This window comes from Diuraphis noxia, unplaced genomic scaffold (genome assembly GCF_037042655.1).
Source record: "Diuraphis noxia isolate RWA-SAM2 unplaced genomic scaffold, SU_Dnox_SAM2 contig0003, whole genome shotgun sequence".
NCBI lineage: Eukaryota > Metazoa > Arthropoda > Insecta > Hemiptera > Aphididae > Diuraphis > Diuraphis noxia.
In genome coordinates this window covers 16,402,396-16,416,762 of record NW_028301713.1, presented here as the reverse complement: position 1 = coordinate 16,416,762, position 14,367 = coordinate 16,402,396, and the positions used below count along the sequence as shown (strand labels likewise).

At 30.8% G+C, this 14,367-nt stretch overlaps 1 pseudogene; it reads right to left on the bottom strand.

Annotated features, from left to right (window-relative positions):
* Positions 1-524: 524 nt before the first annotated feature.
* Positions 525-1,748, bottom strand: LOC149056826 (uncharacterized; annotated as a pseudogene).
* Positions 1,749-14,367: the final 12,619 nt, after the last annotated feature.

Below are 14,367 nucleotides of genomic sequence, written 5' to 3'. Positions count from 1 at the left end.
AATAAAAATTTTATGACCAACAATGTATTTTCTAGATGTATTCCACTAAAACATTTATTCGGGTTTTGCGAAGATTATAAGAAAATATTACTCAATTGCAATCAGCAATTGATTTTAAATCGCGCATCTACCAACCTCGATGCGATACATGTGTTGGGCGAAGGCGCAACAGCCGCCGTCGATAAAAAAAAAAATTACAATTGAACTGACTAAGGTGACTTGAAAGATGCCTATTATCAAAGTCAATGATAAAGAAAAATTAAAGTTATTGAAAGTATTAGATTCTCGTAAAACACTGTCGTGTGCGTTCAGGACCTGGGATCTATGTGAGTATCCAGTGCTCCCTAGAAACACTTCTCATTCGTGGACTGTAAAGTCTAGCAGTTTACTCGAAAAACCAAGATTTGTGTTGTTTGGATTACAAACAAGTAGAAAAAACAATATCGAAACCGACGCTGGGCGGTTTGATCACTGTCAACTAAAAAATCTTAAGGTACATTTGAACTCTGAAGTCGAGACCTAACCTAACCTAAGCCGAGAAGATGAGATGGCGAGTGGTTGAAAGACGTCGGACCGTCGTTCTCATCAACTGCGAGGCTCGTCGTCGGAGATTTTATATGGTTATTGTACCATAGGGGGTGCTGCGTAAAATTGTCCGAATCATGTTCTTTAGAATGATTATCTATGATCTCCGGTGGTAAGCTGCCAGGATCATCAATAGGCTACACAAATAATAATTTGTTAATATATATATATATATTATTTTGAAAATTAAATGTTACCAATGACTTGGTTGGTGCCCATGTCGCCTGTGTAAGGTTGATTTGCCTTAAAAAATCATCTATACAACGATCCTCGTCAGCTGCCTATAAAATTAAAACACTTAAATTATTTCAATATATATTTATATATTGAGGAGGCGACAATGGTGATATGAGCCTCATTTCGGATTCGGTGAATAACTATAAAATAATAATTATACATTAAATATTTTCAAAAGTGATATAATATATAGATTTACCTCTGGCGACATTTCCCCGCTCCATCGTTGCGTCCAATGTTCGGCTAATTGAGATGAAGCATACATCTTAAGTTGACTGATGAAATTTACACCATTTTTCGGAATTTTTGAAATTACACTTTCGTCGCGTGGATTTTTGATAAATGTGACCATTTCTTCATGATTTTTCGGTGGTGAATCAACTTTGGTGAATTCAACATCGATATAGTTTAAAAACATTTCGAATTGTTTTAAGACAACTGGTTGTGTCATAATTGATTTTTGTGTAATCGTTTCAAATATGCACCATTCCAAATACTGAATTAGTATAACGTCCTTCCGATTCAACAGTACTCTGCACCCGTCCTGAGTTTTTGATTCTATCACTATCACTTTTTCTCCGCCATACACCATACTGGATATTTTATAAAGTTCGGTTTCCAAAAATAACGTGCGCTTATATGTTAGTGTCTGCTCCAATACGAATGACAGCATATTACCCATCAGTGAAAATATACGTTTTAGAAAATCCGGTGTTAATTTGACATGCCGCGATGGGGTTAAAAAATGTACAACGACCTGGAATTGTTCGCTCGGGTCAATACCGATATGCACAAACTTACGGGCTACGAAGTCGAGTGTGTAAATATGTAGATTCGATAAGTTCGGTCGTTGGTGATGGAGGTACATTAGTAAAATTGTTCTTCTTCTTGTATAGCGCAGCGTTGTTGGTGATAGAACCGGCCATGTTAAAAATTATTTTTGATATTAAAAACACTTTTTAAACTCACTAAAATTTATAAAGACGGAGCGTATACATGTACACCAGTTTAAGGCAGCAGACGGACTAAACGGTGACCGACTCTTTTAGTCAGGAGTCTCTATAATAGGTGGGGACAATATATATTAGCGGCTATTAAGAGTCCGCGACATCCAGACGACCGATAGGGCACATTAAGAAGACATTTATTTGTGATTATTACTGCCATTTGGCAGGAAAAAATCACTAAGTCCAGGTGGTGTGTGTGAATATTTAATTGAATATTTATCCTTTAATAATTGTCCTTTAAGTGATGACAGGTAATGACAATACGGTGGCGATCCAGGCGACCGATATGGCACATTAAGAAGACATTTATTTGTGATTATTACTACCATTTGGCAAGAAAAATCACTAATGTCCAGGCGGTGTGTGTGAATATTTAATTGAATATGGCTAATATATCTATTATTGTAAATAATCGAAACAGCGCTAAAATATACCTACTTAATGTCTCTTATTGTAAATACAACGCCCGACGTGCTTAATTTGCTAGAAGAAACGGCTATGGCATATTTCAATAATAATGTATAACTATGATAAAAATCACGCATGTGATCCACTGGGTTAAATAAATATATAACAAATGATAACTGATATCTGATAACAAATGATAACTGGAAATTGATAACTGATAACAAATGTTAATATATTTGTTGATTATGAATCGCGCACGCGCACGATCGATCGCTGGTGGTGGTGGCGGGCGGTGGGCATATAAGCATACCATACATTGCTAGAGACCAACAGGAAATCCAGCGCTCTCATTGGCCGTGTTACATTGTGATAACATTCTACAATTATCAATATTCAATGTTTTAAAATTATATGTTTTTTTTGAAACTATATTAATTTGAATAGTTTTGATTTATTTAATAAAAAAATAAAAAATACGATTTATCCAGCATCATTTAAACATGAAATTATTAAAAAAGAAAATGTTAATATTTTTTTAAGGTGTGATGCTAAATTTATGGATGATATTAATGTGTGGGTTGCTGAGTTAGGTAAACTTAATTATATACATTGGATCGTTCGTTCAAATATTCCAAATGGGCAGCGAATTATGTGTTCGTAAGTATTTTAAATTGAATTTACTGAATAGTAAAGTATTTATGTCATTTGAATCCCAACTAAAATAAATTGAACATTTTTCAGTAAAAGATTATTTTTATAATATGTAATAGGTATAAATTTTAAAACTGACTGTATGTAGATACCTCTAAGAGTAATTTGAATTTTTAGCTTTGAAGCTAAATTATATAATGCGAACACCTTAATAAATGGATATTTTTTACTGAAAAATGTTCAATTTATTTTAATTAGGATTCCTATGACATAAATACTTTATTATTCAGTAAATTCAATTTAAAATACTTACGAACACATAATTCGCTGCCCATTTGGAAAATTTGAACGAACGATCCAATGTATATAATTAAGTTTACCTAACTCAGCAACCCACACATTAATATTCTCCATAGATTTAGCATCACACCTTAAAATAATATTAACATTGTCTTTTTTGATAATTTCATGTTTAAATGATGCTTATTTAAATCATATTTTTTATTTTTTTATTAAATAAATCAAAAATATTCAAATTAATATAGTTTCAAAAAAAACATATAATTTTAAAACATTGAATATTGATAATTGTAGAATGTTATCACAATGTAACACGGCCAATGAGAGCGCTCGATTTCCTGTGGGTCTCTAGCAATGTATGGTATGCTTATATGCGGGCGGTGGTTTCTGAACTGTCTTTTTATCCTACTACCTTGTTTGAAATATAGTTCTTAGTTATAACATATTCTTACTTATATGTCTAATATCAGGCTATGTATAGAATTAAACATTACAAACACGTAGTTTAATATTTATTATAATAGATTATAAATAACAGGTTTTTTTTTATAGAAACTCGGAAAATTGAATACAGATTTAAAAAAAAAAAAAAAAAAATCATACTAATTATTTAAATCATGTTGGGTATAATTTAAACATATAATTAAACTTTAAATAGGTATTTTTAAGATGCATTTTAATATAAATCGTGTACAATTAAATAATCATTTAAAATTAAATCAACTTACGTAATACTATATTAGACAGAGAATACCCGATAATAATAAATAAGTTTATTATATATTTTATTATTATAAAATATTCATCAAATGTTATGACTAAAGTGAAAAATCTAGTGATTGATTTGAAATGTTTCCAATGAATTTTCAATGTTTTCGGTAGAATATAAATTTCGAAACATAATAATTAGGGTACCTAGAAAAATCATTAGAACCTTATTTCAAATATAGTTCTTAGTTATAACATATTCTTACTTATATGTCTAATATCAGGCTATGTATAGAATTAAACATTACAAACACGTAGTTAAAGGATAATATTTTACTATAATAGATTATAACTAAAAGCTTATTTTTTTTGAAAAACTCGGAAAATAGAATGCATATATTTAAAAACTAAAATCACACTTCTTATCTAAATTATGTTGAATCTTCATATAGAAATGTGAAAATGAAAACCTTGGAGTGATATGTTCTCCGCAACTGCTGAAGCGGTCGTTATGATTTTTTTTTTTTTTAAATTAAAGAGCTCATTGCGTAGAAGGTTTATGCATTTGATCGAATTTCTAACTTAATAAACAAAGGAGTTATCAATTATCATAAATTTTCATAAAATTCAGATCGAAATTTTTGTTTATAAATCGTTGCCACGAATTATAATCGTTTCAAACAAACCATTTATTATAATAGAATACATCGATTATTTGTTATTGTTCATATTATTCAATTATTAAAAATTAACGAGTGTTGTATGTGGTGAATCCATTCCGCGGCTGACGGCTACTAAGGACGAACCGACTGACCGATATATTCTGACATGCGTTAGAATTTATCACAATGAAAAGGAAAATACCTGGACAACATTCGGCCTGTTTTTCAAACCACTTAAGACCAGTTTCAAATGTAGGAAATGCTTCAGTAGATGTTGGTACTTTTGGTGTACTCCTACTTTTCATGTTCGGATAACAGAACGTTCGGATACGCTAATTATAGTTTGGATAATAGAGGGTTCGTATAACGGAGGTTCGGATAATCGAGTTCAACTGTATTAATAAAATATAATGATGATTATTTAAATAATATATCTATTAACAATAGTGTTGTATAGTACTGTTAGTAGTATTAACGATACCAATATTAATAACAACTTTGCATTTAATGATAGTGATATAGTCGATATTATTAACAATATTCACGATTTTCCTATCAACGAAAATTTAGTTGAACCACGTGTTCCACGTCGTGAAATTTCAGCATTTACTTATGAAAAAAACAAATAGATTATAAAAATGATTCTCACTCTATCATAGGAAATATGAATTTAATATGTAATTATTGTCGTGCATTGAAATGGTCCAAAGAGCCGACAGGTTTTTGCTGTTCAGGAGGAAAAGTTGTTTTGGAAGACATTGCTGATCCACCCGAACCATTAAAAAGTCTCTTAAATTTTTCTCATGAAAATTCAAAGCATTTTTTTGACATGATACATGTTTATAATTCGGCTTTCCAAATGACATCGTTTGGTGCAACGGAAATAAAACATGGACATTTTATGCCAACATTTAAAGTTCAAGGGAAAGTTTATCATTTGGCTGGTTCTTTATTACCCACTGGTACAGAAGAACCAAAGTTTTTACAGATATATTTTATGGGTGACTAAGAGAATGAAGTGAAAAGGCGTTTGTCTATTGCTCCCAATACAGATAAAAAAATAATATATGATTTGCAATGCATGTTGCATAGAAATAATTCGTACATTCGTAGTTTCAAGAGTGCAATCGTTTTGATGCCGTGCAGCTGAATTTAAGATTGTTATTATAGGCCTGACAGAAAACCAAAAACAAAATACTCCTCAAACTGATGAAGTAGTAATATGACTCAATCGGACAAGAATTTTTTAAAAGAGATATTATATTAAGAGCTCGAAATGATAAATTAACACGGATAAGTGAATTCATCGTTAGTACGATGCGTTACAGTATTCTTCAATGTTTTGTAATGGCCAGAGGTCCGCGATCAACCGCAAGTAGATTGCCTATCTGATAATATTATACTTTTGCAAATCATAATTTTTATTCCAGGTAATGGAAAAGTTAAGATAAGTTTTGAACACCATACACTGAATATTAGATAACACATTTAACAAAGGTTAAGTCATATATATTTCAGCTAGTATTATATAAACATAAGATTAAACTTTAAAGATATTTAAGATGCATATTATAAACCGTGTATAATATTATATAATTATTTAAAATTAAATCAACTTACTTTGCTCTATAATAGACAGATAATACCCGATTATAATTAATAAGTGTAGAATACATTTTATAATTATAAAATATTCATCAAATGTTATGACTAAAGTGGAAAATCTAGTGATTGATTTGAAATGTTTGCAATGAATTTTCAAGTTTTTCTGTAGGATATAAATTTCGAAACATAAAAAATAGGGTAGAAAAATCATTTGAACTTAAATTGAAAAAGAATTCTTAGTTATAACAAATTTATACTTATATTTCTACTATCAGGCCATGCATAGAATTAAACATTATAAATACGTACCTAGTTTAAGGTTAATATTTAATTATAATAGTTTATAACTAACAGTTTTTTTTTATAAAACTCGGAAAATTGTATACAGATTTAAAAAAAAAATCACACTACTTCTTTAAATCATGTTGGATATAATATAATAGTAGGATAAAAATGTATGTTCTTGTGCCTAGCCCCTGGCCCCCTGGCCCTCCGCACCCGCACCCGCATCCACCACGAGCAGTTCACTGCAGCTAGTTCCAAGTTCCGTACACGCATGCGCGCGCGCTCAAAATCCTACCATCAACATCTCTTATCAATAACTGATAAGCACTCGTCCAAAAACTTACTGCACAAATGAACAATCCAAAATTACGATTATTTACAATATTAATTTTTATTATATTTTTAAAAATTGTCTCACTGTTATTTATTTATTATCATCTTTAAGACATTAAATATTAAATAAGTTAATCGTCAATAGTTAATCTAGTCATATTAATATCAAATAATATTAATAAAACATTTTTTATAATTTATTATATTTGTATTATAGACCTTCAAATTAAAAAAGGCGGGTAAGTCATGGATGTCACTCTGCTGCACAGTAGGTTACAAGTGGGTTACTGTAACGGATGGAATTAAACTTGAATCCAATGATATTATATCATTGCATACGAAAAACGATTCTGAGCGAAGACGATTTATCTGTCTAGAATATATTATAGATTATTAAAAATTTTTTATGAACTTCTAGTTTGAAATAATTTATGAATTTTCGTGATTTTTACGTATGTTTTCAAAATTCAAACTTTGAATCCTTGTAAAAAAAAATTATTCCCATGAATTTATTTTATTTTTCAACTGCTATTTTTAAAATATGTTAGAAGCCTTGTATAAATTTTTTTAAGTTTTTTTACTTAAAAAATAAATTTTTATCGATATTTATAGAAAAAAAAACTAAAAAAGTTGAAAAATTAAAATGTCAGTTAACAGCTCAAAACAAATCTAAATATTTTGAAAATTTTATCAAATATAGAAAATGCCTCTATAAACATTCAGCCAAAATTTCAAGTATCTGCGGTCATTTGTTTTAGAGTTACAACAAAATAAGAAAATCGCTAAAAGTGAAAATCCAATGTTGTGAACATTTAAATTTCAAATGCTCATAAAAATTTAATTTGAATTTTCGGTGGACTTTTTATTTGTGATAAAGATTGAAAGACTTTTAAGGAACCTGTAATAAATTTTCAAATCTTAGATTTAAAAAGAAAATTTTTAATGCATTTCTAGCTTAAAATAATTTGTAAATTTTCGTGATTTTTACGTATTTTGTCAAAATTCAAACTTTGAATGCTTATAAAAAAAAATTGTGACAATGAATTTATTTTATTTTTCAACTGCTATTGTAACAATAAGTTAAGAGCCTTGTATTCAATTTTCAAGCTTTTCTGCCTAACAAATAAATTTTTATCGATATTAATTTAAAAAAAACTAATAATGATCGAAAACTTCAAATGCCTATGAATAGTTCAACTTAAGTCCAAAATTTTTGAAAATTGCATGGTGAATAGAATATATTTATATAAGCATTCGGTGAAAATGTCATGTATTCATGGGCATTTGTTTTAAAGTTACATCAAAAACCAAAATCGATTTTGTCGAAAAATGAATGTGCGTAAAATTTCCCGTTTTTCCCTTAATTTTTAGTTTGTTTTTCTCGATTATTTAAAAAAGTATTAAGAATTTTTTACTTTTGACCCCCCAAAGTACCAACTAGATTCACTTTCTGATCGAACGAGGTACTGATGTAAAAAATCGAAGCACTTTTACTGCCCCAAAACGTGATGACAGACACAAAAAAAAAAAAAAAAAACACACATCATGGTAAAATCAATACATTCATCGCTCCGCTCAGAATCTAAAAACCACTGGAAAAATTTACAATGAATCAAAAATAAGCTTAAGAGTTGCTATTGATAATGTTTTACCTTTAAATAATATATTAAATAAGGAGTTTTAATTAAGTGCTTTTAATGAATAATAATCATTGTTATATTGTCAATAAGTTAATGCTTAGTTTTTTATAGTATTGTATTACTAATCAATACGGTGAAAGCTTGTAGGAACTTAACTGGGCTGGTGGAAGTAGATTATTATTTATTATTATTATCATAGTACTGTATAATAATATGAATTTGTATCGTATTCTGTAAACATTTGTGTTTTTGTGAGTTTTATATTAGTATGACTAGATTAACTATTGATGATTAACTTATTTAATAATTAATATCTTAATGATAATAATTAATAAATAATAGTGAGACATTTTTTAAAAAATATAATAAAAATTAATGTTGTAAATAATTGTAATTTCGGATTGTGCATTTGTGCAGTAGGTTTTCGGACAACTGCTTATCAGTTATTGATAAGATATGTCGATAGTAGGATTTTGAGCGCTCGCGCATCCGTGTACGGAACTTGGAACTAGCTGCAGTGATCCGCTCATCACCCACCGCACCCGGTTGTGCGCGTGCGTGAGATAAATATTATTCTTAGATCATAATATATTATATGATCTAAGGCCAACCTCAACATCACCATCAGTACGACCAGTTATCATCAGTCATCAGTGGTTATCAATCTTTCCTTATCAGGCCGTACACAATTTTACTATTTTGTAAACAACTCCTCGACGTCAATACGTCATATTATTTGTTTTTATTTTACTTTATTGTTCGTAGTGTTATTTGTTTTTTAATCGAATACGATTTGATCGACTGTTCGAGATTTGAAGTAGTTTTTTTTGTTTCACCAAACTGAGAACTACCGAACACGTTCATGCCATAGCTTGACTGAAGTTATTTTCTAATGTTACCTGTATTTATCCAGCTATTGTATGTATAATTTAAACCGAGCCATTTCACAAATATTAGATTCCCATTCTTACGTATAATTTTCTCTATTAAATAATCGTTCGTATAATTTGTTTTCATTATTTTTTCCGAATAAAAACAACCCGTAAATTGTTTTCCGGTATAATCTTACGACTTATAAGTAAAGGGTAACGTATCGTTTATTTTTACAATTTTAAATATTTCTGTAGGCCTTCTAGGCAAATAACCTTTTGTAAAAATGCCTTTAGATGTACTAATACGAACGTTATCACCAACGTAAAATTTAATTTTTCTATCAATAATCTTACGTTGCTTGTAAATAAATTACCCAAGGAAGTTCACGTGCCTGTTAAGTCTAGAATAATAAATCCGATATTATCATAATAATAATATTTCTTTGTAGGTTATAAATACTGTGGATCTGGTACAAATTTAAAAAAACAATTAGCTCGAGGTGATAAAGGTATAAGCCCACTGGACTCTGCTTGTAGAGATCACGATATTTCGTACGAGCAGAGTAACTCTATCGCAGATCATAACAAAGCGGATTATATATTAGAGCAGCGATCCTGGGATAGGTTCAAGTCAAAAGATTCTAGTTTAAAAGAAAAAGCTGTAGTTTGGGGCGTGACTACTGCCATGAAAGAAAAACGAAAAATCGGTGGTGGTTGTGAATACAAAGCAGCGATCAAAGCAGCTAAAAAACGTCATCAAGAAAAATGTCGGAGAAAAAACTTGATGAAATTAAGTAAAAAATGCGTAGCTTTCGCACGAAAAACATTCAAAATTAAGAAGACCAAAGTTCCACGAACAATAACGATTCCGAAAAAAGGCGGTGTGTTACCGCTCATACCAATTTTTGCCGGTTTATTGTCAGCTCTGGGAGCGCTGGCTGGTGGTGTGGCCAACGTTATGAAGTGGCTGATGAATTTAACACCATCTCATTTGGGGAAAGGACTGTATCTAACACCGTATAAAGGGAACTCAAACAAAATTGGTTCCGGTTTATATATCGCTCCAATTAAAAGTGGAGGGCGTGTCAAAATGAAAAAAAACTAATATCTACGTTACCCAGTAGAGCGTTGTAGGATTCCGAACTTATAAAAATCACCCGTTCAATGAAAATACCTCAATTAATCAGCGTATTTAGTAAAGACAAGTTGCCCGCACGTTCTAAACGAATAGAATCGGCAATTGTTAACTTGGACAATGAAAACGGTACAGGAACGCATTGAGTAGCGTATAAAAAAATCGGAAAAAGTTGAATATTACGACAGTTTTGAAAATTGACATCCCCTATTAGAAGTTCAAAAATATTTTCACGGATGTGATATTAATTTAAATTATAGCAGAGAGTAGAAATATAATACAACAAACTGTAAACACTTGTGCTTAAAATTTTTATCATGTTCACATTAACGTTAAACGGAAACTCGAGTGAGTTGTCATGCGAGATTTTCCCACCATTAGAAGTGGAAAATACAGCACAGATGTGTCTTTTGAGTTTACAGACAAATAATTCTGATCCAAACATAGAACCTGGTTGCAATACTATCGGGTTTCGGGCGAGAGTCTCTAGGAGATAGAAAAAGAGAAAAATTAATTGATTAAACAAATGAATATAATAGTAATATAAATAATTGGATAGTATAATGAAGAATATAATGATAAATATAATTGTTGCTAGTAATTAATTAAAGAATTATATGAACAAAATAGGATAGTATAACGATGTATAATACTAAATAAATAACTTTATAATATAGATAAAATACAGTCATATAACTGGTTCATTGTGTAATAAGTAATAACCATCTCTTTATAAGAAACTTAAAGTTTCTAAATGTATCGCAATTTATTATAATGGGAGGGAGCTTTTCAAATAGTCTTAAGCCCATTATGGGATAGCTGTTATAATATTTAGATGTGTTTATTTTGAGAAATATTAGATTTTCAGATCTTGTATTATGATTGTGTGAGGCTGTTTGTACTAGATTATTTTTAAACAGGTAGAATAGAATTTTTTTATGGTACAGTTTTTTAATGGATAGAAGTTTAGTGTCTGAGTATAATTGTGTAGTAGGTTGAAGTCTATGTTTGTGAAATATAATTTGTAATGTAGTGTTTTGGGCTACTTGTAAGTTGTTTGTATATGTTAGAGGAGCTCCTCCCCAAGCCACAATACTATATTCTATTATGGATTGGGATAGGGCAAAGTAAGTATTTTTTAACCAATGTGTGTTAAGAAAATGTTTAGCAATATCATAAAAGGCATACAGTTTTCGTAATTTTAAATTAAGTTCAGCAGTGTGTACGTTCCAACGTAGATATTGGTCGAATGTAACCTTTAAGTATTTGGTTTGATTAGTCCTGTGAATGATAGGGCAATTTCATTGTATATTCTGATCACAATTTGGGGCATGACTAAAAATCTTTAAAGTAAAAAAGTTTGGTGATGTTCTTGAGTTATTAAAGACTGTTTTGTTATTATTAAGAGTTAAATTATGGTTTGAAAACCAAGTAACTACTTTTTTTAAATGATTTTTCTGCTTTTTTTGTTACCGAGTTCCAAGTGTTATCAGATATAAGTAAAGCTGTATCATCTGCGTAAGAGTATAAGCTACCATAAATTTGTAGATTCAATAAACCTATGACGTATATAATATATAATATTGGGGGTAATACTGTGCCTTGCGGTACCTACTCCTAAGGATATTGCTTTACTAGAGCTTATAACATTGTCTATTTGGACTTTGTGAGTTCTGTGTTCTAAATAAGATTTAAATAAATTTAATACATTGTGTTTAATGCCAATTTTGTCTAGGTTGTAGATTAATTTACTATGTGCAAACTGAGTCGATATTTAGACGTGACGGCTGACTATGTCGACGATTGTAAGATAACACAAAAGAGTTACCATTCGTTCACGCCGTATTCAAGCACAGCTCTATCTTATTATGAGGAGATAAGAATTAACGTTCAGAACATGGATTCTTACACTTTGCCATGTGAGAGTTATATATCCATCGAGGGCAAAGTTAACAAGCCAGCCGATGCAGCGGGGGAAGTTCGTTTTTCAAATAACGGATTGGTATTTTTATTCTCCGAGATGCGATATGAAATAAACGGAAAATAAATACAGAAATTGAAATCACCCGGAGTGTCGTCTTGTTTGAAAGCATACTGCTTGTATACTCTAAACGATTTGAATGCATTAGAGAATGCGGCTTGGGACTCAGCAATGGATAGTGAAGATAATAAAAATTTTATGACCAATAATATATTTTCCGGTTGTATTCCTCTAAAACATGTTTTCGGATTTTGTGAAGATTACAAAAAAATATTACTCAATTGCAATCAGCAACTGATTTTAAATCGCGCATCTACCAACCTTGATGCGATACATGTAGCGGGTGAAGGCGCAAACGATGCCGTCGATAAAAAAAAAAGTTACAATTGAACTGACAAAGGTGACTTGGAAGATGCCTATTATCAAAGTCAGTGATAAAAAAAAATTAAAGTTATTGAAAGTATTAGATTCTCGTAGAACGTTATCGTGCACGTCCAGAACCTGGGATCTATGTGAGTATCCCGTGATCCCTAGAAATACTTCTCATTCGTGGACCGTTAAGTCTAGCAGTTACTCGAAAAACCAAGGTTTGTTTTGTTTGGATTACAAACAAGTAGAAAAAACAATATCGAAACTGACGCTGGGCGTTTGATCACTGTCAACTAAAAAATCTTAAGGTACACTTAAATTCTGAAGTGTATCCATATGAAGACTTTAGAGCTGATTTTAAAAATAATACCACCAGCATACTCTACAAAGGTTATACAGACTTTCAAAAATTGTATTACGAAAAAGATTATTGTGAACCATTGTTATCAAAAGATATTTTTCAAAACTATGTTCCAATAGTCGTTTTTGATTTGTCATACCAGAACGAAAACGTTAAATCATCGACTGTAGACCTACGAATAGACTTTGAAACGGACACAGTTAGAAAAGACTTCAGATTTTTTTAATACTACATGACTAGATTATCTATCTATCTATATCTATACTATTATATAAAATTGTAAGGGTTTTTCTTAGACCGCGCTAACCGAGAAAACTACTGAACCGATTTGGTTGAAATTTTTTTTGGCTGAAACCCGACACTCCGCTGAAGGTTATAGTAACACTTTTGTCAATAAAAAAAAAGTATAAAGTTCATACAAAATCAAAAACAGAATCAAAGTAGTGGCGCCCTCTTTCGGCCAAAAAATATACTAAATATTTTTAGTTGTTACGGTTCTATAGGTTTGTATATTATAATATTACTAGCCGACCCGGCCACGCGTTGCTGTGGCTAAAGTTTTTGTAATATTACATTATAGTAAACAATCTAAGAGAACATCAGTCACTGGCATCAGCACACTGGCATAATTTGTACTTAGTTTTTTTACCTTTTTTTCTTACCCAAATTTTGAGTAAGTGGCCAATTCATTATCATGCCGAGAGCGCAAAGAGCACGCATTAGCAGAAGAACTGCCAATGCATCTCGAATGTATAACAGAAGGCAACAAAATAACACACCAGAACGTTCTCAAACACGTGCTCAGGAGCAACGTAACGCTTTGAGTATGAAATCAGCGTTTAATTATCAATCCGAGATTGATTATTTAAATATTAAAGCGCTTCAAATTGGACGAATGACTATATTATGTCCTAAGTGCCATGCAAAAAAATGGAAAGATGAAACCCATGGACTTTGCTGCGCTGACGGTAAAGTTGTTTTACACCAATTTGAGGATCTTCCAGACCTAATTAAAAGTTTAATTGATAATTCTCACCCTCTATCAAAATATTTCTTTGATAATTCTAGACGGTATAACACTCTGTTTCAAATGACATCGTTTGGAGCAAACGAAATAAGTGAAGGGAACTTCATGCCCTCTTTTAAAATTCAGGGCCAAGTGCATCATTTAATAGGTAGTTTATTACCCGAAATTGGAAATAATGCTAAATTTTTACAAATATATTTT